Consider the following 25,814-nt stretch of genomic DNA (forward strand, 5'->3'; position numbering starts at 1 on the left):
TAATAACAATAGGGCTCAGATTTTCCTGTATGTGATAGCTGATGGATTCCTTCACCAAGTAGTTGCTGAACCAATGAGAGGGGATGTCATTTTAGATTTGGTTTTGGTGAGTAGTGAAGACCTCATAGAAGAAATAGTTGTAGGGGACAACCTTGGCTCGAGTGATCATGAGCTAATTCAGTTTAAACTAAGTGGAAGGATAAACAAAAATAGATCTGTGACTAGGGTTTTTGATTTCAAAAGGGCTATGTAATGGGGTGGTTACCTGCTCCTGCCCTGAGGGGTTTAAAACAGCCCTGAGGAGGGCTGTGGAAGGGAAAGATGCCTGGGCTGATTGGGAGGAAGCAGGCTCAGCTGGGGCCATGCCCCCATCAGGGCCCAGGTGGCCCTATAAAGGCTTGAGCCAGAAGCTCAAGCAGACAGTCTCTCTCTGCGTTCAGAGAGAGAAGGGCCTGGCTGCAGGGAGCTTAACCAGGTATCTGGAGTGGAGCAGGGCTGGGGAAAGGCCAAGGGAGCTGGGGAGCTTCGGCCTAGGAAAGCCCCAGGCTCTAGGCCTGGTAAGGCCCATTAGATACTGGGTTGCAGGGGGCAGCCCACGGGTAGCCAGAGGCAGAAGGTCCAAACCCCTTTGCCTGTGATGTGTGGCCTATACACTGCAGCCCGCCCCAGTGAGTGGGGGCTAGATGAGGACTGGCAGTAGCCAAGACTGAGGGCAGTAGCCAAGACTCATTTTCCAGTCAGGAGCGCCCTCTGCAGGCCAGTGATCTGCCTTACCGCTGGCCCCCGTGTCCCTCCCAGACCCGGTGCCACTTTCTCTGGGTGCTGCCCCCTTGGCAGTAACCCCTCAGTCTCAGGGTCTCCCCACCCAGGGGAACCCCCACCCACTATCCCCACTTTGCCAAACTCGAACAGCTTAATGGGACTAAATCGGGGGGTCCAGATAATCTTCATCCAAGAATATTAAAGGAACTGGCACATGAAATTGCAAGCCCATTAGCAAGAATTTAATGAATCTGTAAACTCAGGGGTTGTTCTGTATGATTGGAGAATGGCTAACATAGTTCCTATTTTTAAGAAAGGAAAAAAAGGTGATCAGGGTAACTACAGGCCTGTTAGTTTGACATCTGTAGTATGCAAGGTCTTGGAAAAAATTTTGAAGGAGAAAAGTAGTTAAGGACATTGAGGTCAAGGGTAATTGGGACAAAATACAACATGGTTTTACAAAAGGTAGATCGTGCCAAACCAACCTGATCTCCTTCTTTGAGAAGGTAACAGATTTTTTAGACAAAGGAAACGCAGTGGATCTAACTTACCTCAATTTCAGTAAGGCATTTGATATGGTTCCAAATGGGGGAATTATTAGTTAAATTGGAAAAGATGGGGATCAATATGAAAATTGAAATGTGGATAAGGAACTGGTTTAAAAGGGAGACAACAACGGGTCATATTGAAAGGTAAACTGTCAGGCTGGAGGGAGGTTACTAGTGGAGTTCCTCAGGGATTGGTTTAGGGACCAGTCTTATTTAATCTTTTTATTATTGACCTTGGCACAAAAAGTGGGAGTGTGCTAATAAAGTTCACAGATGACACAAAGCTGGGAGGTATTGCCAATACAGAGAAGGACCCGCCTATCATACAGGAAAATCTGGATGACCTTGTAAACTAGAGTAACAGTAATAGGATGAAATTTAACAGTGAAAAGTGCAAACATGCATTTAGGGATTAACAACAAGAATTTTTGTTATAAGCTGAGGACTCGTCAGTTGGAAGTAACAGAGGAGGAGAAGAACCTCGAAGTATTGGTTGATCACAGGATGACTGAGCCACCGATGTGATATGGCCGTGAAAAAAGCTAATGCAGTCTTGGGATGCATCAGGCGAGGTGTTTCCAGTTGAGATAGGGAAGTGCTAGTACCATTATACAAGGCACTGGTGAGACCTCATCTGGAATACTTTGTGCAGTTCTGGTCTCCCATGTTTAAGAAGGATAAATTCAAACTGGAACAAATACAGAGAAGGGCTACTAGGATGATCCAAGGAATGGAAAATCTGTCTTATGAAAGGAGAATCAAAGAGCTTGGCTTGTTTAGCCTAACCAAAAGAAGACTATGGGGAGATAGGATTGCTCTCTATAAATATGAGAGGGATAAATACCAGGGAGGGAGAGGAATTATTTAAACTCAGTACCAATGTGGACACAAACGGATATAAACTGGCCGTCAGGAAGTTTAGACTTGAAATTAGACGAAGGTTTCGAACCATCAGAGGATTTAAGTTCTGGAACAGCCTTCCAAGGCGAGCAGTGAGGGCAAAAGACATATCCGGCTTCAAGACTAAGCTTGATAAGTTTTATGGAGGGAATGGTATGATGGAATAGCCTAATTTTGGCAATTAACTGATCTTTGACTATTAGCAGTAAATATGCCCAATGGCCTATGATGGGATGTTAGATGGGGTGGGATCGGAGTTACTACAGAGAATTCTTTCCTGGGTGTCTGGCTGGTGAGTCTTGCCCACATACTCAGGGTTTAGCTGATCACCATATTTGGGGTCAGGAAGGAATTTTCCTCCAGGGCAGATTGGCAGAGGCCCTGGGGTTTTTTCGCCTTCCTCTGCAGCATGGGGCACAGGTCATGTGGGAGTCTCTGCACCTTGAAGTCTTTAAACCATGATCTGAGGACTTCAATAGCTCAGACATAGGTTAGGGGTTTATTACAGGAGTATGTGGGTGAGATTCTGTGTCCTGTGTTGTGCAGGAGGTCAGACTTCTGACCTTGAAGTCTAGGAGTCTATGAAATTCAGCCTGCAAGACTGCTGTAACATGGGGTGAGAGAGACCTTTGCTTTGAATTCACTTAGCTTAAGTTAGATATTATTTGGGTTTTACTTTTATTTTCTTGTAACTAATTCTGACTTTCATGCCTCATGGATAATCAATTAAACTCTATCTTTTGTAGTTAATAAATTTGTTTTGTTATCTAAACTAGCGTGTTTGCACTGAAGAGTTTGGGAAACTCCATTTGGGATAACAGGATTTGTGCAAATCATTTTCTATTAATAAAATGACAGACTTTATATGAGCTTGTATTGTCCAGAAGTAAGCAGGGCAGTACAAGACATACATTTCTGGGGGAAGTCTGGGACTGGAAATTTGCTGGTGTTGCTCTGCAGTGTAATTCAAGGTGGCTGACTACAGCACTCATATACTATGGCTGGGAGTAACTTACCTGCTGGAGGCTTTGTGGGGGCGACCAGGAGAGGTAAGCTCCCACAGCAAAGCAGTACAAAAGGCACCCCAGGGTGGAGAACTGAGGGGACACAGCTGTTCATCAGTCCAGATTGTACCCTGGGTAATGTCACACAACTGACCTAGGCTCTAAGACTTGCTGTGGCAGGTCTTTTTCTTGCAGGGTAGATGTCCCCTGGAGGCAGCAGTTATTCCTCTCAAGGATTGTGATAGGGCCGCTTAACACATGCGTCTCACCAAGGAAGGGTGGCACCCTACAGAAACTTCACAGCACTGGAGATGGATGCAGTTACAGAAGGGTGTGAGGGTCTGACCTGGGTGCCAAGGGAAAGCCATATGCACCACATTGGATCTCAGCAAGCAGAAAAAACAGTTACTCACCTTCTCGTAACTGTTGTTCTTCGAGATGTGTTGTTCATGTCCATTCCAAGCAGGTATGTGCGCGCTGCGTACGCCAGCCGGAAGATTTTACTATAGCAGTGTCTGTAGGGTCGGCTTTGGCACCCCCTGGAGTGGCGCCTTCATGGCGCAGTATATAGGAGCCAGCCGATCCTCCACCCCCTCAGTTCCTTCTTGCTGACACTCCGACAGAGGGGCAGGAGAGCGGGTATTGGAATGGACATGAACAACACATCTCGAAGAACAACAGTTACGAGAAGGTGAGTAACCGTTTTTTCTTCTTCGAGTGATTGTTCATGTCCATTCCAAGCAGGTGACTCACAAGCCTGAACCTAGGCAGTGGGGTCGGAGGTCACTGCAGAATGGAGTACTGCGCGGCCAAAGGCAGCACCATCTCTGGCCTGGAGCGTGATGGCACAGTGTGCTGTAAAGGTGTGGACTGAGGACCAGGTGGCCACTCTACAAATTTCCTGCGTCGGGACCTGGGCCAGGAACGCAGCGGAAGAGGCCTGCGCTCTTGTGGAGTGGGCAGTAATAGGTGGGGCTGGTATATCGGCCCGACTGTAGCACTCCCGGATGCGGATTCTGATCCAAGCCGAGATTCGCTGTGACGAGACCGGGAGCCCTTTCATCCTGTCGGCCACGGCACAAAAAGTTGGGTTGATTTCCTGAAGGATCTTGTCCTTTCGATACAGAATGAGAGAGCCCTGCGTACGTCCAGGGAATGCAGCCTAAGCTCCTTCGCACAGGAGTGCAGTTTCGGATAAAACACCGAGAGAAAAAGGTCTTGACCCATGTGAAATGGGGAAACCACCTTAGGGAGGAACGCTGGGTGCGGCCTGAGTTGGACCTTGTCCTTGTGGAAGACGGTGTATGGAGGTTCAGATGTTAGAGCTCTGAGTTCCGACACCCTCCGGGCTGATGTGATAGCCACCAAGAATGTGACCTTATATGAAAGATAACAGCAAGCACGAAGCCAGCGGCTCGAAGGGGGGGGCCTGTGAGGACAGACAGGACTACATTGAGGTCCCAAGCAGGGACGGGTTGACAAATGTGCGGGAACAACCTGTCAAGGCCCTTGAGGAAGCGACCAACAAGTGGGTTTGCAAACCCTGAGGTACCCCCCACTCGAGGGTGGAACACCGAGATGGCAGCAAGGTGTACTCAAACCAAAGAGAGAGTCAGTCCCAGGAGTCTGAGATATAGTAAATAGTCCAGGATAAGAGGGATCGGGGCAAGCAAGAGAGCATGACCCCATTGTGTGGCCCAAAGCGAGAAGCGCTTCCACTTGACCAAGTACGTGGTCCTTGTTGAAGGCTTCCTGCTGCCAAGAAGGACCTGCCTGACCTGATGAAAGCATTGCATCTCCACGGGGTTTAGCCATGAAGCATCCAGGCTGTAAGGTGGAGTGACTACAGGTTCGGGTGAAGGAGGCGACCGCGATCCTGTGTGATCAAGTCCGGTAGTAGGGACAACCTGAGGAGCACCCGCATAGACATGTGCAGGAGAGACATGTACCAGTGCTGGCGCGGCCACACAGGCGCTATCAGGATGAGCCGAGCGTGATCTCTGCGGGGCTTGAGGATTACTCTGTGACCCATGGGAATCGGGGGAAAGGAGTAAAATAGCCCGTCTGCCCAAGAGAAGAGAAAGGCATCTGTTAGAGACCCCGGACTGCGTCCCATGAGGGAGCAGAATTGACGACACTTCCTGTTCTCGCTGGAGGCAAACAGGTCCACCTGGGGATGACCCCAGAGCCAGAAAATTGAGAGCACTATATCCCAGCGGATAGACCATTCGTGACCCTGGAACGAGCGGCTGAGGGTGTCCACAAGCCCGTTGTGCATCCCCGGGAGGTAGGACGCTGTCAGGTGAATTATGTTCTGTACGCAAAAGTCCCATAATGCGAGGGCCTCCCGGCAGAGGGGAGAGGAGCAAGCACCACCCTGTTTGTTGATATAGAACTTCATTGGAGTGTTGTCCATGAGGACAGAAACACACCTGCCTGCCAGCTGGGATTTGAAGGCTATGCATGCGAGGCGCAGCGCTCGTAATTCCCTGACATTGATGTGCAACGAAAGATCCTCTCGTGACCAAAGGCCTTGGGTTCTGAGGCCGCCCAGATGTGCACCCCATCCCCAATCAGATGCGTCCGTTACCATGGATAGGGAGGGTTCGGGGTCTAGGAAAGGTACTCCCGCGCAGACCTCCCGCGGGTCGAGCCACCATTGAAGGGAATCCAACACCGGCCAAGGTAACGTCACCACTGATTCTAGGGAGTCCCTGACCGGCCGATAAACCCCTGCCAACCAGGACTGGAGTGGGCGCAGTCTGAGTCTGGCATGTCTCACCACGCAGGTACATGCCGCCATGTGCCCTAGTAATTTGAGGCAGTTTCTTGCTGGGGTGGTCGGGTAACGTTGGAGGCAGAGAATAGTGTTGGACATAGTCCGGAATCTGGCCTCTGGGAGATATGCCCTGGCGTGTGTCGTGTCCAGAACTGCCCCTATGAATTCCATTTTTGGGGTTGGAGATAGTGTGGACTTGGCCTCGTTGAGTAAGAGGCCAAGCTCGACGAAGGTCTGCCTACTGAAGACCACCTGAGCCTCCACCTGCACCTTGGTCCTGCCCTTGATGAGCCAATCGTCCAGGTAGGGAAACACCTGAATCCCCTGCCTGCGCAGGAAGGCTGCCACGACTGCCATACACTTTATGAAGACCCTTGGGGCTGCTGACAGACCAAAGGGCAGAACTGTAAATTGTAGATGAGCACTGCCCACGAGAAACCTGATGTAATGCCTGTGCTGAGGGATTATCACAATGTGAAAGTATGCGTACTTTAAGTCGAGAGCGGCATACCAGTCTCCTGGATCCATGGAAGGAATGATGGAGGACAGGGAGACCATGCGGAACTTGAGCTTCTTTACAAACTTGTTGAGACACCGCAAGTCCAGAATAGGTCTGAAGCCCCCTTTCGCTTTCGGTATTAGGAAATAGTGAGAATAGAAGCCCCTGCCCCGTAGCTCCTGAGGAACCTCCTCTACTGCTCCTGATGTGAGGAGGGACTGAACTTCTTGAAGTAGAAGTTGCTCGTGAGAGGGGTCCCTGAAGAGAGACAGGGAGGGGGGCTGGTGGGGCGGGAGGGAGGAGAACTGGATAGAATATCCCCTCTCTACCGTGCAAAGCACCCAAGCGTCCGATGTGATCCGGGCCCATGCACGATAGAAGGGGGACAGACGTGACGATAAGGTAAGGTTGGACGGATCCAGGGTTCTGACTGTGAGGTCGCCCTCAACCAAGCCATCAAAATGATGGTCTAGGCCCCTGTGTAGGCCTTGGTTGGGCAGATGACTGGCCGAAGGGCTGCTGTTGTTGCCTCCTCCTGCCCGACCTTGCCCTTCTGCGCAAGGCATCCCCTCGATTTTGAGGCTGGTACGGCCGTGGGGCCTGTGGTGGCCTGAACTGCCTACGCTGGGTGACCGGGGTGCGTAGGCCTAATGAACGGAGGATGGTCCGTGAATCCTTTAGGCTATGAAGCCTCTTATCAGTCTTCTCCGAGAAGAGCGTGGGCCCTTCGAAGGGGAGGCCTTGGATCGTTTGTTGGACCTCATGAGGGAGGCCGGAAACTTGAAGCCAGGCTCCACGTCTCATGACCAGACCAGTCGCCAACGTGCATGAGGCTGAATCGGCCGCGTCCAAGGCCACCTGGAGGGAAGCCCGGGTAATCAATCTCCCCTCTTCAACCAGGGCTGAAAACTTGGTTCGCGACTCCTGTGGAAGGAGGTCTGCGAACCTAGACAAAGCCGAGCACATGTGTCCATACTGGCTCACTATGGCTTGCTGATTGACAATGTGCAACTGCAGGCCCCCCGTTGAATATAGCTTGCGCCCGAACAGGTCCAAGTTTTTGGCCTCTCTGTTTTTGGGGGTAGCTCCCTGAAACCCTTGGCGTTCCCTCTGGTTGGTCGCATCTACCACTAGGGAGTCTGGGGGAGGGTGTATATAAAGATGTTCATAGCCCTTGGATGGAACAAAATATCGCCTCTCAGTCCTTTTAGCTGTAGGGGCCAATGAGGCTGGAGTTTGCCACAAGGTGCGGGTTGTGTCCGTAATGGTCTTTATGAGAGGTAGGGCTACCCTGCATGGGCCCGATGGGGTCAGGATGTCCACCACCGGATCTGTATCCACCTCGATCTCCTCTGTCTGGATCGAGAGGCTTTGGGCTACTCGAGTAAGCAGCTGTTGGAGGATCCTATTGTCCTCTAGGGCCAGTGCCGCTGAAGTTCCCGCTACTGCCTCATCTGGAGATGAGGAGGAAGAGATCCCCTGAAGAGGGCCTTCATCTACCCCCTCTCCCTCTACGAGGGCCTGCAGCACACGGTATCAGGCTGCGCGGCCAGTGCGGGCTCAGGATGTGGCACCGCGGCCGGTACTGGGGTCGACACCGAGCGACGAGGTGTGCTGGACGTTGCCTGCGGCGTTGGGAGCAAGATCCCCGTCGGTGCCGTTGTCTGGCTAGGCGGTGCCGTGTCCCTTTGTGGCACACTCCTATCAGACAGCGGTGCCGGTGGTGGTGGCGGCATTAGCAGCAGGGCCGCGGACGTCAAAGAGACAGATGCAGCTCGTGAGCAGGGTCCATACGCCTGACCCACTGACTAGTGGTAGGCCCACGGCATCCAGAACAGCCACTGGTGGGGCTGTTGCCACTGCAGTGGGTACGGTTGGGTACTCGTACGCGAGGACGATCGCCTACTCCACGATCTGTTAGAGCGGTACGAGTCCACCTCCGCGTCCGAAGTCTCTGAGAAGGAGGACATAGGAAGCGTGGTACACACTGTCACCGGAGAGGGTGTTGTCTGCACCGGTCCTCCTAGAGTGGCGCGGCGCAGGGAGCGAGGCGAGAGCATTGCCGGTTTGCCCCTAGATCGATAATGGGGTCGAGTGGTAGCCGGAGGTTCTCTGCACCGGTGCGGCAATGCCGGCACAGGGAGGCTCAAGAGGTCTGAGGTGGCCTCAAACGCCTCTGGCGTTGATGGGAGGCGCACTTTCTCCATCATATCCAGGGATCTAGGCCTGTCCGGACTCGACCGTACCCTCTCCGGGGCGGGAGTCAAAGGGATGGCCGAATGGGTCTGCGGCACGGACTGTCCTGTAGCACTCGTGGACGGTGCCGTCCCTTTAGAGTTCCGGTGGGGGGAGTGTTCCCTCACAGGCTTCTTCTTTTTAACCGGCACTGGCGATGGGGAACGATGTCTCATCGAGGTTGGTTTCTTGTGTGCCAACTCTCTCCGGTGCCGGGGTTTGGGGGCCTTGGCCTCACGACTCATCTCCGGTGCCGGAGCACTGCGCACCTAGGATGAAGTGCTGGGTGCCGGCTCAGTAGGCCTGGGATCCGAGGACTTTAAGTCTCTGCTCTTTATCTTTGAGAGTCCTGGGGCGAAAAGCCCTGCAGATATTGCACCTATCTCTTTGGTGGCTCTCCCCTAGGCACCTTAAGCACGAAGAGTGCGGGTCACTCTTCGGCATGAATTTCCTGCAGTCCCGGCAGAGTTTGAACCCTGGGGACCCAGGCATGCCCCAGCGGGGCGACGAAAACTTGGGGAAACCCCCCCCCCCAACTACTATCTAACTAACTATTTACAACAACGACGGAACACTGCCACGATTGCTGAAGAGCAAGCGAAGTTCCAGCTAGCCGTCACCGGCGGTAAGAAGGAACTGAGGGGGTGGAGGGTCAGCTGGCCCCTATATACAGCGCCATGAAGGCGCCACTCCAGGGGGCGCCGAAGCTGACCCTACGGACGCTGCTATAGTAAAATCTTCCAGCTGGCGTGCACGCGGCACGCACACACCTGCTTGGAATGGACATGAACAATCACTCGAGGAAGAACTGCTGTGTCATCAACAGTAGCTGGGGGGGCCCATATGGAGCGCTTCACCCCAGCCCACCAGGATATTGCTTTGTCTGTTTATTCTGAGGGCCCCAGTCTCTCTCCTGTCACCTCTTTCTCCCTCCCCCATACACACACACACCCCGTGATGGGGAGAAGAGGCATGACCTGTCCTGTCCCTGGCAAGGAGTGCTGCTGCTGCTTTGGGGCCCCGTCATTGGTCCCAGACCAGCTACCATGGGAAACCACTGCCCTAGGGACTATGCAGTAGCCTTTCAGAAAGCAGTGGGGGAACCTCAGCCCAGAAGCCACCACCAGAGTGGGCAATAACTGTCCCTTTGTCCGGAGCAGAGACAACTGAGTGTGCGGGGCCAGCAAGCCAACCCCCATGCACACCAAGGGCCTGGCTCAGCTCTCCCAGCAGTTGTTCTGTACCTGCCAGCCCAATGCCTTTCACTAGCATTGCATTCACTTAAGGCTAAAATAGTCTGACCTCTCATAAGCCAGTGGAATGACTCCAGCCAGAACCAGCCCCATTGCTATTCATCAAGCAAGTCCCCTCAAACAAGAAGAGTTTGCTGTGGCATAAGATTATAGAGGACAAGTACAGCAGCTTGCTTCATGCTCACAGGTGAAGTCTTGATGCTGACAAACCCAGTCTGCCTGACACAGAGCAACACCCCACCTTGCCAACAGGTGCTGGGAAAGAATGCAGTGGGTTCTGCTGAGCCATTGGTGCACACAGCTTGCAAACCAGCTAGCTACCAGGGAGGTGCGAGCAGCTCTCCAGAGAGAAAAAAGATCTGGGGTGTGGGCAGAGCAGCCCTGAGTGTGGGAGAACAGCAGAGCAGAACAGCTCAGCTGATGTCCTCTTATGGCCAATAAAGCCAGACTCCAGAAAGGAGATAAGTTTATCACTAGGGACCTACCAAATTCACGTCCATTTTGGTCAATTTCATGATCATAGGATTTTTTAAAACATCAATTTCATGATTTCAGCTATTTAAATCTGAAATTTCACAATGTTGTAATTGTAGAGGTCTTGACCCCAAAAGGAGTTGTGGGAGGGTCACAAGGTTACTGTAGGGGGGTTGCAGCACTGCTACCCTTACTTCTGTGTTGTTGCTGGCAGCAGCGCTGCCTTCAGAGCCGGGCAGCTGGAGAGTGGTGGCTGCTAGCCAGAAGCCCAGCTCTGAAAACAGAGCTGCCGCCAGCAGCAGTGTAGAAGTAAGGATGGCATGGTATGGTACTGCCACCCTTACTTCTGCACTGCTGCCTACAGAGCTGGGCCCTCAGTCAGCAGCTGCCACTCTCCGGCTGCCCAGCTCTGAAGGCAGCAGCACAGAAGTAAGGGTGGCAGTACCCTACCATCCTTAGAGCTGGGCGCCCAGCCAACCGCTGCCGCTCTCCAGCCACCCAGGTCTGAAGGCAGCACAAAAGTATGTGTGGCAACACCGTGACCCCCTAAAATAACCTTACGACCCCCTGCAACTCCTTTTTGGGTCAGGACCCCCAATTTGAGAAATACTGATCTCCCCCATGAAATGTGCGTTTACCCTATGCTATACAGATTTCATGGGGGAAGACCAGATTTCACAGTCTGTGATGCGTTTTTCATGACCGTGAATTTGTAAGGGCCCTATTTATAACTCTTCCCAGCATGTGGACTCAGTTTTGGACTAGGCTGGAAAAGGCACCTGCTCATAGGTTGTTACAGGGGGGTTAAATTATTTTTAATCTGACCAACAGAAAAATTTCTGGAGTGGAGCGGGACTGATTGAGAGCTGCCCAAGAGGGCATAAAGCTGCATGTGGGCTTACAAAATCCTAACAGGATCAATTCATCTCAAAACAACAGAGTTAACACTTAGAAAGGACTTTACTTCCCATTGCAGATGTTTTTAAACTGTAAGCTCTTGAAATTCTTTGTTGATGTTACATATTGAACTGGGGTTGTCTCCCACAGACATGAGGTCCCTCCCCTCTACCCCATCACAGACCCTGCTCTCCACACAAAGGGAAGACACCATGACTTGGCCATAGATGAATTCAAGATAAAAAAAAATACTGCCGGAGACATCCATATGTCACAAAACATGCTCCTGCTTTTCCACACCAGTGGCTCCATCCTCCCCACCCTGGTGCACAGGCCAGGCCCAACATTCACATTTAAAATAAAAAATAATTAAAAAAAAAAAAACTGAAAAAAACCTTGATTTTAAAAAACCAAACAAACCAGTCTGACACAATGGCTGAGGACAAGCCCTGGACATGGCTCAAATAACTTTCCAGTGCCAGCCACGCACGGCTCTGCAAAACCAGATGGAATGCTGCACCGAGTTGGATTCCAGAGCTATTTCAGCAGCCTCAGTGCAGCATGGCTTCAGCAGCTACTCAGCATTCCTGGGGTGCCTGGGGTTGGGGTTTAATGAATGCAAGACTGAAGCCAGAGAGAGGGCTGGGTATGAAAATAACATAGTACTATCCTTGCATCCACCCCACCCTGAGAAAAACAAGCAAGAATCACGGCCAAAAACTGCACTATGATAAGAAACAGCCTGTGATTCCATGGAATATCAGATGCTCACTTGGTGCCAGCATGGCTGCCTGACAGCAAGCCGTGCAAACTCTGGGGGACGGGCACAGCTGATAGGCACAAATAGGTTCATGCTAGCCAGCCAATAAGGAGCTGCTTTTCCCCAGATCTGGCTGTACAATGAACAAGAAAGCAGAAAGAGAAGCAGAACACAGCCAACCATAGGAGAGAAAACATACTACAACTCATCCACCAAGCCAGGGAAGAGAAGGACCAGAGAGAGGGAAGAGACTTTGGGAAGGCATGACAGAATCAGGGAGCAACCAGCCTTCCAGAACACTAAACACCAGTGCAGGCTAAAGTCTCCCCTATGGAAACTTGTCCATCAACTCCTGGAACGATGCATGTCCAGATACAAAGACTGGCTTCAGATTGAGCAGTACGAAATAGAGAGTCGCTCACTCCAACTCAGTCTCCAGCAAGCTATTACAACCTCAAGAAAGGCATATCAAGCCCTACCTACCTCTTCCTTGCTCCCCAAAGGGCATTCTTTTCACCCCTTACAAAGACCTGAGAATCATGCCTCCAACACCAAAGGCTGGATGGGGCAACCCTCAAAGCCCCTTTGGGCCACTCCTTAACTTCCCAGAAGGGGTTGCAATGCTAGGCTCACACCAAGTAGGGACACTGACTGCCCCCGAACTCCCCGGCCTGCCAGCCCTAGAAGCAAGAGGCAATGGCCCCAGCCCTGAATTGAACCCAGCTTTCTCAAGTCCCATCCCTCCCTAGCACAGAGGTTCTCAGGCTCCACTCAAGCACAGTTACATGCTGGGCATCCCAACCTGGAAAGAGACACTGGGGCACTCAGCACCCCAAACACACTTTAGGGGCAGTAGTTCAGTTACAGAATCTACCTGTATATTTCAACAGTACCAATTAATTGTTAATGAAGGTGAGAACTCTAATTATTTTAAACCAACAGGTCCAGGAACCCAAGCTGGGCTAGTGCACTAGAGATGAGACCTGACACTAACTAGGCAGAGGAAGAGGGCTCTCTGGTATCGCTCCCTGATGAGCGCAGGCAAAGAGCAAACAGAGCCTCAACAGGGAAAAAGGTACACAAGGCCTTGCTACACTTTCACAGTTCCATTCATTCAATGCAATTAGCAGCACAGGACGGAAAGGGGCTTTCAAACCAGGGATTTTAGCCTGACACTTACCCTTGTAAAGCAATTTTAAAAATAAAGTCTGGTGCCCCCAAATTCACACTAGGGAAATATGGATTCTGAACATCTGATACCCAAAAGGCAAATGCACACAAGTCACTGCCTTTTCAACAACACACAAACACAAATGATTCTTCCCAGGCCCCTGCAGGCCAGCTCCATAGTGCAGGGAATAGAATGGGGAATACGGTCTTGTGTAGATGGGGCAGGGGGAGAGGAAAAGTTGACATTTAAAGTAACTAAGGCTGGTTTAAGACAGCTCTGCCAATTACTCCTGGGGGAATTCTGCACCACTGCGCAAGAGCGGAATTAATGTCCCCTGCAGATTTCGCTCCCCCCCACACACACACACACAAGATTCTAAATGGGGGAAGCAAAGGGAATCTGCAATTACACCTTTCTCTCACCAGGTGGTGACAGAAGAGAAGGCAGTGGGCTTATGGGCCAGCCAGCCACCACAGAGAAGGAGGGGGAAAGGCTGCCTTCCTCACAGCACCTTATCCACGGGGCCAGGTGAGGAGGGACGGGATATGTGGGAGGATGGATAGAGTGGGTCACACAAGGCTGGGGTTCAGAAGGGCTAGGAGGGCACAGACTGGGGCGGGGGCACAGGAGCTAATGAGGTGACAGCACTGAGCCAAGGGCTGAATGGGAGCAGGGATGCAGGGCCACATGGGGACAGGAGTGAGAGGTGGTGAAGGGAAACATGGGGAGGGGCGCACAGCTGAAGGGGGGGTGCAGGGTCACAAGGGGACAGAGGCAGCTAGGCCTGGCTGAATGGAAGAGACTAGGTCAGCCACAGTCTGCACAGGGGAGGCTCCCCAACTCCTTAACACCCCCCCTCAAAAAACAAAAACAAACTGTTCCCTACTTCTCCCACCCACATCCAACAACCCCCCAGGTTCACCCCTAGACTCCTTCCCAGCAATTATTTCCATCTCCCTCAGCTCCTCTGTTACCCCTGACTCCCTGAAGCCTTTGCACTGCTTCTGAGAGGTGCGGAAAATACATTTGTATATTATAGTTTAAAGGAATTAGTACTCAAAGATCAGTATTAATATACCTAGTAAGGAATCTATTGGTCAAAACATATTTCCTGAATTTTTTTGTTGTCTGTATGGTTACAGACATACTTGCTGACTGGTATTTTGACAAAAATTATCAAAATAATTGGAACTGGAATGATTATATTATGTTTTTATGACAAATAAAATGTGTCAAATTTTGCAAAATTTTAAAATATTGTGCACATCATTTTCAGGTGCAGAATTCCCTCACGAGTAGCCATTGTTCCTTGTCCTAGGCTTTCCACACAGAACCTTGTTCTTGGCTTATTTCTGATTAAATCTTTGCAGGTCACCTTTAAAACCCTCATGAGAGCTTTAAAACTACTTTACAGGCTGCAAAATTAGTTGTGCCCATAAAGCTGTTGATGTGCTTTATGGCAACATTTAAATGCCAATTCAGAAATCTTACTTCTTCAGTGTCCAACCAGTGACAAGGAGCATCCATTCTCAGACACCACTGAGCACTCTGTCCTTCCCTTAGCTACTCAGGGACACTTGAGTATTACAGTGCTGATTAGCTCCAATCATTTCCACTGCTACCCCTCACTTCCACTTCACAAGATTTTAGCAGAACGTGAAAGTTGCAAAGCCAAGCACTCAGAAGCCAGGAAAAAAGTCAGATTTAAAGTTTCCCGTGCACTCTTAACTCTGCCCCCTCTGTGCCTGTGTTTTATGAAACAGTCTTGCCTTCAATAACACTGAAAGCCTGTAGCAGTTCTAGAAATAGAACCCATCTCTCGTGGGTTTAAGTCCAGTTCCTTACCCACAAGAACACCCCTTCTTTTCTTGCGATCCTCTGCTTTTTTCACTGTCCATCCTGTGGATAGAATGAGGCAGGGGTGTTTATGTGAGGAAAGACCGTTCTGTTCTACACATGCAGACAAGGGCTGCATTAGGACTGCAAGAACATTTCCTAACCTTTGAGTGCTTGACTTTGCAACATTAATATTCCCTTAACATATTATGTTATTTCCTAATTTTTTTAAAAAGCAAACTGGAAAAAAAAAATTGTCCTGTAGAACCAGAATGGCCTCCTACATAGCTCATTAGCAAGGTGGGAACCAAGGACCTGTAGAGTGACAGTACAACCCTCTACTGATCAAGCTAAAAGAATAACTGATAGCAGTAGTAGACTACCCTTTTGAGGACCAGCTACTTGAGGGGAACACAACATGCAAATTTTAAACAGCAAACTTCTTTAAAAGCTTGATTGAGCATGTGTGAATGTTGATTTTCAGAGGCTTATAGCATGGACAAATCTGGATGAATTTTCATAAGGACAGCAAAAGGCACCTCCCTGACCCCAGGGACAACCCCTCTGCCACATATTGTGTTTTCCCCTAATCCTGGTCTCAGAAATGACAACCATTTTTGTTAAAACCTTACAAAAACCAAAACAAAATCAGTCTGAAAAAGAGCAAACGTGGACATTTTCAGCCCTAAACAATTAAAGCTAGGAAAACTTATAATTAGGGCTCTCGATTAATCGCAGTTAACTAAAAAAAAAAATCAATCGCAATTTTACTCTCACTGTTAAACAATAGAATACCAATTGAAATTAAATATTTTTGGATATTTTTCTACATTTTCAAATATATTGACTTCAATTACAACACAGAATACAAAGTGTACAGTGCTCACTTTATATTATTATTGATTACAAATATTTGCATTGTAAAAATGATAAACAAAAGAAATAGTATCTTTTAATTCACCTCATAAGTACCATAGTGCAATCTCTTTATTGTAAAAGTGCAACTTACAAATGTAGTTGTTTTTTGTTACATAATTACACTCAAAAACAGAACAATGTAAAAATTTAGAGACTACAAGTCCATTCAGTCCTACTTCTTGTTCAGTCAACTGCTTAGACAAACAAGTTTGTTTACATTTACGGAAGATAATGCTGCCCGCTTCTTATTTACGATGTCACCTGAAAGTGAGAACAAGCATTCGCATGGCACTTTTGTAGCAGGCATTGCAAGGTATTTACGTGCCAGATATGCTAAACATTTGTATGCCCCTTCATGCTTCGGCCAACATTCCAGAGGACATGCTTCCATGCTGATGACGCTCATTAAAAAAAAAAGTGTTAATTAAATTTGTGAATTAACTCCTTGGGGGAGAATTGCATGCCCCCTGCTCTTTTACCTGCATTCTGCTATATATTTCATGTTATAGCAGTCTCAGCTGATGACCCAGCACATGTTGCTCATTTTAAGAACACTTTCACTGCAGATTTGACAAAACGCAAAGAAGGTACCAATGTGAGATTTCTAAGGATAGATACACAACTCAACCTAACGTTTAAGAATCTGAAGTGCCTTCCAAAATCTGAGAGGGTCAAGATGTGGAGCATGCTTTCAGATATCTTAAAAGAGCAACACTCGGAGGCGGAAACTACTGAACCCGAACCACCAAAAAAGAAAATCAACCTTCTGCTATGGCATCTGACTCAAATGATGAAAATGAACATGCATCAGTCCGCCCTGTTTTGAATCATTATCAAGGTGAACCTGTCATCAGCATGAACGCATGTCCTCTGGAATGGTTGAAGCATGAAGGGACATATGAATCGTTAGCACATCTGGCACGTAAATATCTTGCGATGCCGGCTACGACAGTGCCATGCAAATACCTGTTCTCTCTTCCAGGTGACATTGTAAACAAGCAGCAGGCAGCATTATCTCCTGCAAATGTAAACAAACGTTTTTATCTCAGCGATTGGCTGAACAAGAAGTAGGACTGAGTAGACTTGTAGGCTCTACATTTTTGCATTGTTTTATTTTTGAATGCAAGTTTTTTGTACATACAAATGTACAATTAAGTTCAACTTTCATGATAAAGAGATTGCACTACAGTATTTTTAATGGGGGAATTGAAAAATACTATTTATTTTGGTTTTTTAATCATTTTGTACATTTTGTATTGTGTTGCAACTGAAATCAATATATTTGAAAATGTAGAAAACATCCAAAATATTTAATAAATAGTATACTATTGTTTAACAGCATGATTAATCACACAATTAATTTTTTTAATTGCTTGGCAGCCCTAGTTATAACAACTGAAAAGAGGGGTTTATAATGGGAAGTATTGTGCCATGTTGCCAACTCCACTCATAATGAAATTATTTTAAGAACAGGTAGGAAGAGGGACAGCACTTAGACTGTCCCAACTGCTACAGGTGACCAGCTTGAGATATATTAATCATTAAAAAGCAGTGGGAAATCACCCCGGATTACATGCCCCTGAAGAAGGTTTGACAGCTAAGGAGGTGATGGGACACACCAGCTCCAGTCCAGCATAAACCAAGTCATACCCATCTAATGGCTGTCTAGAACAAATAATCTGGTAGGTTCTCAAGTTTAATTCCTAGAGGGTATCACAGAAATCTCCATTACAACTGGCAGTCTCAGCAAGATAGGCATCACACAGCTAACTTTTACTTCACCTTAGGCCTCTGAGTAGCCTGGATAGTTGCCAAAATAAATACCCAGCAGAAGGAACCCTCTGCCAGGTAATGACAGTGGAATGGAAAACAGCAGAACATACCTACATATAAGTGACAGCCCTGCTACTTTAGAGTCCCTGGGGGATAACAGCCTGGGATCTCTCACCCAGTCTCTGCCCTGCGTAAGTATTTATACATCAACAAGGTCCTAAAACAAAGGTGACCAAAGTGCAGCTCATGCGCCCACAGTCACACAGGATCCACGGTGCAGCTCTCACCTGGAGACACAGCCAGTCCCAAATTTGACTCTGAGCAACCTCCACTAGGAGCTCCGCATAGTATACATCTCCAAGTTAGTCATGAGGGCAGATTCAAGACATTTTAGTCTGCGCAGCTTGGGCCCAGTCCTTGATGTTGATAAATTGGAGTGGATTCAGAGAAGAGCTAAGACAATGATTAAAGGATTAGAAAACATATCTTATCTTCACACAGTCGAGGAGTTCAATTTACTTAGCTTAACAAAGAGAAGGTTAAGGGGTGATTTGATTACAGCCTACAAATACCTACATTGGATAAAATGTTTAATAACGGGATCTCCAATCTAGCAGAGAAAGGTCTAACATGACCCAATGGCTGGAAGTTAAAGCTAGACAAATAAAAACTGGAAATAAGGAAATGGTGAGAGTTCACCGATCCCTGGATCAATTTAGCAAGCGTTGTGGTGGATTCTCCATCATTGATGATTTTTAAATCAAGATTGGATGTTTTTCTAAAAGATCTGCTCTTAGAATTATTGTGGGGAAATTCTATTGCATGTACTATACAGGAGGTCAGACTAGATGATCACAGTGGTCCATTCTGAATGAAATGGTTCCTTATGCTTGAATAAGCAAAGAGTTGGTAACCAACCACTAGACCAGGATGGGGACAGTGATTGTAAAATGCTGGGGGAGATTAGAGAGGCTAGAAAAACAGAAAACTCAATAATAAGGGGATAATTGAAATACCCCAATGTTGACTAGGAACATTTCATGTCAGGATGGGATGCAGACATAACATTTCTAGACACCATTAATGACTACTTCTTGATTTAGTCCTGAGTGGAGCATAGGTTCTGGTCCAAGAGGTGACTATAGATGAACTGCTTGGTAAGAGCAACCATAATGTAGTTAAATTTAACATCCTTGTTACTGGGAAAATATCAAAGAAGCTCACCAGAGTAGCATTTAACTTCAAAAAGGAGAACCACACAAAAATGAGGAAGCTAGTTAAATGAAAATTAAAAGGAACAGTCACAAGAGTGAAATGCCTGCAAGCTGCATGGAAACTTTTTAAACACACCATAGTAGAGGTTCAAACTAAGAGGACCAAAAGAAAGCCACAACCATGGCAAAAAGAAAAGAGGTACTTAGAGGCAAAAAGGCATCCCTTTAAAAACTGGAAGTCAAATCCTACTGAGAAAAACAGAAAGCAGCATAAACTCTGGCAAGTCAAGTATAATTAGGCAGGCCAAAAAAGAAGAACAGGCCGAGGCAGAGTCTTGGGCTCTGGGCCAGAAATGAGGGGTTCAGGATGCCGGAGAGGGCCCCTGGCTGTTGCAGAGGGGTTCGGAGTGCAGGAGGGGGCTCTGGGCTGGGACTGAGGGTGTGAGCTCTGGGATGGGGCTAGGGATGAGAGGTTTGGGGTGCAGGAGTATGCTCTGGGTTGGGAGGGGGATCAGGCTGGGGCAGGGGGTTGGGGCCTGGCAGTGGGGCAGGTGTGCAGGCTCCGGGTGGCACTTACCTCAAGCAGCTCCCAGAAGCAGCTGCATGTCCTCCCTCTGGCTCCTATGTGGTTCCTGGCCAATGGGAGCTGCAGGGTGGCGTTTGGGGCAGGGGCAACGTGCGGAGCCCCCTGGCTTCCCCTCCACGTAGGAGCCAGAAGGGGACATGCCAGCTGCTTCCCGGGAGCCATGTAACGCGGAGGCCAGCAGTGAGCCTGCCAGCCTTGCTGTGTGGCACCATAAACTGGACAGTCAATGGCCCGGTCAGAGCCGCCAGGACTGCTTTTCAACTGGGTGTTCTAGTCCAAAAGTGGACACTCACTCAGTCACTCTAGTCCCAGATTGAGGTGGCAATAGAGGAGATTTTGGAACAAATTGATAAACTAAACAATAGTAAGTCACCAGCACCACATGGAATTCATCCAAGAGTTTTGAAGAAACTCAAATATAAAAGTGCAGAACTACTAACTGTATTATATAAACCTAGGGCTAAAATCAGCCTGTGATTCAAGGATAGCTAATGTGACACCAATTTTTAAAAAAAGGCTCCTGAGGCGATTCTAGCAATTAGAGCTGGTAAACTTAAAACTTTAGTACCAAGCAAACTGATTGAAACTATAAGAACAGAACATGATCTGTTGAGGACAAAAAGTCAACACAGCTTTTGTAAAGAGAATTCATGCCTCACCAATCTATTGGATTTCTTTGAGGGTGTCAACAAGCATGTGGATACGAGTGAACTTGTGGACTTGGACTTTCAGAAAGCCTTTGACAAAGTCCTTCACCAAAAGCTCTCAACCAAGTAAGCAGTCACAGAATAAGAGGAAAAATTCTCTCATAGATCAGTAACTGATTAAAAGAAAAGAAACAAAGAACAAGATTAAATGGTCAGTTTTCACAATGGAAAAAGAAACAGCAAGGTCCCCCACAGATTTGTACTGGGATCTGTGCTTGTTCAACATATTCATAAATGATCCGGAAAAGGAGATGAAGAGGGAGGTGGGAAAATTTGCAGATAATACTAAATGACTGAAGATAAGTAAGTCAAAAGCTGACTACAAAGAGTCACAAAGGGATCTCACAAAACTGGGTGACTGAGCAATAAAATGGCAGATAAAATTCAATGTTGGTAAGTGCCAAGTAATGCACATTGGCAAACATTATTCAAACTATACATACAAAATGATGGGGTCCAGATTAGTTGATCTTGGCAGATAGTTCTCTGAAAACATCTGCTCAATATGGAGCAGCTGTCAAAAAAAAAAAAAAAAAAAGCTAACGGAATGTTAGGAACCATTAGGAAAGGGATAGATAAGACAGTAAATATAATGCCATGGTATGCCCACATCTTAAATACTGCATGCAGTTCTGGTCACCCCATCTCAAAGATGATATATTAATTAGAATTGCAAAATGTACAGAGAATAGCAAAGAAAATGATTAGGGATATGGAACAGCTTCCACGTGAGAAGAGATTAAAAACAGGGTTTTTTCAACCTCTCTCTTTCTGAGGCCCCCCTGCCCCAATATGCTATAAAAGTTCCACAGCCTACCTGTGCCACAACAACTGTTTTTCTGCATATCCAGTACATTAAAAGCCAGAGCCAGCATTAGAGGGTAAGAAGCAGCAACTGCCTGGGGCCCCATGCCACAGGGGCCCCATGAAGCTAAGTTGCTTTGGCTTCAGCTTTCTGCAAGTCTAACGCCGGCCCTGCTCTCTGGTTTATTTTGGTGGATCGCCTGAAATCAGCTTGCAGCCTACAAGGGGACCCTGAGCCCTTGGTTGAGAGCTGCTGATTAAAAAGACTGGAACTGTTCAGTTTAGAAGAGAGACAACTAAGGCGGGGTATGATAGAGGTCTAGAACATTAAGAATAGTGTGGAATTCAAAAAAAGTGTTATTTACCCCTTCATATAACACAAGAACCAGAGGTCATCCAATGAAATTAACAGGCAGCACATTTAAAATATAAGGAAATACTTTGTCACACAACACAGTCCACCTGTGGACCTCACTGCCATGGGATGTTGTGCAGGCCAGAAGTAAAACTGGGTTAAAAAAAGAATTAGATAAATTCACAGAGATTAGGTTCATCAATGGTTACTAACCAACCAAGATGGTCAGGGACGCAACCCCGTGCTCTGGGTGTCCCTAAACCTGACAGCCAGAAACTGGGATTGGACAACATGGGACAAATCACTCAAACTGCCCTGCTGTATTCATTCCCTCTGAAGCATCTGGCACTGGCCACTGTCAGAAGACAGGATACTGGCTCGATGGACCATTGGTATGACCCAGTATGGCCATTCTTATGTTCTTAGAATATGAGGGTTGGAAGGGACCTCAGGAGGTCATCTAGTCCAACCTCCTGCTCAAAGCAGGACCAATCCCCAACTAAATCATCCCAGCCAGGGCTTTGTCAAGCCTGACCTTAAAAACCTCTAAGGATGGAGATTCCACTACCTCCCTAGGTAACCCATTCCAGTGTTTCACCACCCTCCTAGGGAAAAAGTTTTTCCTAATATCCAACCTAAACCTCCCCCACTGCAACTTGAGACCATTACTCCTTGTTTAGTCTAGACCCATCCTCTTTGGAACCCCCTTTCAGGTAGTTGAAAGCAGCTATCAAATCCCCCCTCATTCTTCTCTTCTGCAGACTAAACAATCTCAGTTCCCTCAGCCTCTCCTCATAAGTTATGTGCTCCAGCCCCCTAATCATTTTTGATGCCCTCTGCTGGACTCTTCCCAATTTTTCCACATCTTTCTTGTAGTGTAGGGCCCAAAACTGGACACAGTACTCCAGATGAGGTTTCACCAATGCCAAATAGACGGGAATAATCACATCCCCTCGATCTGCTGGAAATGCTCCTACTTATACAGCCCAAAATGCCATTAGCCTTCTTGGCAACAAGGGCACACTGTTGACTCATATCCAGCTTCTCGTCCACTGTAACCCCTAGGTCCTTTTCTGCAGAAACTGCTGCCTAGCCACTTTGTCCCTAGTCTGTAGGGGTGCATGGGATTCTTCCATCCTAAGTGCAGGACTCTGCACTTGTCCTTGTTGAACCTCATCAGATTTCTTTTGGCCCAATCCTCTAATTTGTCTAGGACCCTCTGTATCCTATCCCTACCCTCTAGCGTATCTACCACTCCTCCCAGTTTAGTGTCATCTGCAAACTTGCTGAGGGTGCAATCCATGCCATCCTCCAGATCATTAAATGAAGATATTGAACAAACCGGCCCCAGCACCGACCCTTGGGGCACTCCACTTGATACCAGCTGCCAACTAGACATGGAAGCATTACTACCCGTTGAGCCCGATGATGTAGCCAGCTTTCTATCCATCTTATAGTCCATTCATCCAGCCCATACTACTTTAACTTGCTGGCAAGAATACTGTGGGAGACCGTATCAAAAGCTTTGCTAAAGTCAAGGAATAACACATCCACTGCTTTCCCCTCACCCACAGGGCCAGTTATCTCATCATAGACGGCAATTAGGTTAGTCAGGCATGGCTTGCCCTTGGTGAATCCATGCTGACTGTTCCTGATCACTTTCCTCTCCTCTAAGTGCTTCAGAATTGATTCCTTGAGGACCTGCTCCATGATTTTTCCAGGGACTGAGATGAGGCTCTCTGGCCTGTAGCTCCCCAGATCCTCCTCCTTGCCTTTTTAAAAGATGGGCACTACATTAGCCTTTTTCCAGTCATCCGGGTCCTCCCCAGATTGCCATGAGTTTTCAAAGATAATGGCCAATGTCTCTGCCATCACATCCACCAACTCCTTTAGCACTTTCCTTGACCTTCTTGTTGCTAACATACCTGAAGAACCCCTTCTTGTTACTCTTAACATCCCTTGCTAGCTGCAACTCCCAGTGTGATTTGGCCTTCCTGATTTCACTCCTGCATGGCTGAGAAATATTTTTATACTCCTCCCTGGTCATTTGTCCAATCTTCCACTTCTTGTAAGCTTCTTTTTTGTGTTTTAAGATCAGCAAGGATTTCACTGTTAAACCAAGCTGGTCGCCTGCCATATTTACTATTCTTTCTATACTATTCTTTCTTCTGGCCTTAGAATCTATGAATCTCGCATGCTTGGCAAGTTGCCCCTGACCTACCATCTCCCAACTACAGATTTTCACTGCTGTCCCCTTTAAAGGCTTTCTGACCCAGATGCTATAACCAGGAGCAGGTGCATCAGTGGGCTCTACAGTACTGGACACAGCACAGACTCTAGAAGGAAAGTTTTACTCTCAGTCTCTGTCCAAACAGCAGGTTTCATTTCCTGAAGGGAAATCACACAGCATCACCGGAGAAAAGCCAGAGATTTAGAGAAGGCACCCTGCTCTGAATGCAGTCTTGCAGAAATGCAAGCATATTGTACACACAGCTCCTACGTGCTATGTTTGGGTCTGGAAATCAATGTGGGGAGAACCTCACTTGGCACATTCCAAGCAGGAAGCCCAAAACCAAGAGCAGTTCATGCACAATAGTGGCCAATCCCATTCCTGCTGCAATAAATTAGTCTTTTTTGCATTTTTTTTTATAGGGGAACCCCATATGGAAAAGCATAAGCACCCCTGGTATAAAACAATTACACCCACTTTATTATGTGCTGTATTAAACTGCAACATTGTCAGCCAACTTTCTATTTAATCCATCATCTCTTGCATTTGTTTCGCTCTTCCACTTCTCTAACTATTGTGCTAAGGGCATGCATTCTCATTGCTCTAACCCACCTTCAACCTTCTGGCTGCTTTGGAAGTGCTGGAGTCCTGGGCCCCAGGGAAAAGCTCCATGGCCTGTCTCAGTCACTGCTTAGAACTTCCCCAAGCAGCTGCAGACTGAAACAGACCAGGCAGTAAAAACTGACAAGACTCCAGTAAGTCTTTATTCTGCAGCTGCTTGGCCAAGCAGCAGCATAGGTACTGGGGTGAGCTGGGTGTAGACTCCGGTAGAGCCTGCCTCAGCTACATTCCATTCAGAACTGGAAGGGTTTTATTCACACCATGAGGGCTACAAGCTTTTTAAAACAGCTTAGTGCCTGCAGGAGTTGATAGCATGTGACCAAGAACACTCCTCCTTCAGCATGGAGGGGGGGCAGAATGGGTTCAAGCCTTAAGCTGAGCACCCTCATTAGTTAATGTAGGATCCCACACTTCCATTTTGTGCTCTTTGGAAGAGACAGCTGGCTTGCTTTTTCAAGGGGGAAAAAAGAACATTTTTGTCTGGCGAAATGAAACTACAGCTAGGAAACCCCATGTGTCAATGCAAGTGACTAAGAAAAATGAAGGAGCCCCAACTGTGCCTCTGCAGACACGGCTGAGGGCCCTTACTTCAAAGCTTATGCCAATCTCGGTCTCTGAGAGATCAGGGTGAGCCCTAACGTGGGGAAAGATCTCCCATTGTGGGATTCCTACACTTTCCTCTAGAGCATCCAGCACTGGGCCACTGTCAGACGCAGGACATCGGCAAGACCAGAGTTTCTCAAACTTTTGTACGGATGACCCCTTTAACATGGCAAGCCTCTGAGTGCCACCCCTCCTTAACAATTACAAAACACTTTTTTATGTATTTAACACCATTAATGCTGGAAGCAAAGCAAGGTTTGGGATGGAGGCTGACAGCTCATGACCCCCCATGTAATAACCTAGTGACCCCAAGAGGTCCCAACCCCCAGTTTGAGAACCCCTGGGGTAAACAGACCTGGGTCTGTGCCGGTCTGGCTACTGCTATGTTTCCAAGACATCACAGCTAGATGGGTAGGAGTCCTCCCCTGTCCAGACACAGGAGCAGAGTTGATACACTAATACTCAGTGCTAACCACTGAGTCATGACACTGTGCACCCCCTCCCTCTCCAAAGTGCCTCCTGCACTTTCCACCCCAGAGAAGTGATTTTGTGAAGGCATAGCAACACAGACGTGCACAGCACTTCAGAGACACTCAGCAGACCCAGTTCAAGCCCCAAAGAGGGGACAGATTAGACTCCACAGACAAGAGGGGCAGATAAAGAAGGGACAAGGACTGTACAAAAAAGGGCATGAGGGTACTGATTTTGAAAGAAACAAGCTGTGTCTTGGCTCGCACTCCAGAAAGAGCTGCAGTTTAAGAGTGAAGTCTCATTTCATACCTGGATTGCTCCAGTGTATGTAGCAACAGACCCTCCACACAACAGAGTACCGTGAGCAGTGTCTACGCGGGAGAGACCCAGCACTGAAATGGCCGAGGGAGCTGC

At 47.9% G+C, this 25,814-nt stretch overlaps 1 protein-coding gene across 7 annotated transcripts in view; it reads right to left on the bottom strand.

Annotated features, from left to right (window-relative positions):
* Nucleotides 1-25,814, bottom strand: part of CHD6 (chromodomain helicase DNA binding protein 6) — a 199,280-nt gene that overhangs the window by 152,219 nt on the left and 21,247 nt on the right. The window contains exon 2 of one of the 7 annotated variants that reach the window (XM_054045375.1): nt 15,128-15,181. The exons of the other annotated variants lie outside the window; for them this stretch is intronic. The gene's annotated coding sequence lies outside the window, so the exon portion shown is untranslated. The remainder of the gene's footprint in view (nt 1-15,127; nt 15,182-25,814) is intronic. 7 annotated transcript variants of the gene reach the window in all.

Source organism: Malaclemys terrapin, chromosome 12 (genome assembly GCF_027887155.1).
Source record: "Malaclemys terrapin pileata isolate rMalTer1 chromosome 12, rMalTer1.hap1, whole genome shotgun sequence".
NCBI lineage: Eukaryota > Metazoa > Chordata > Testudines > Emydidae > Malaclemys > Malaclemys terrapin.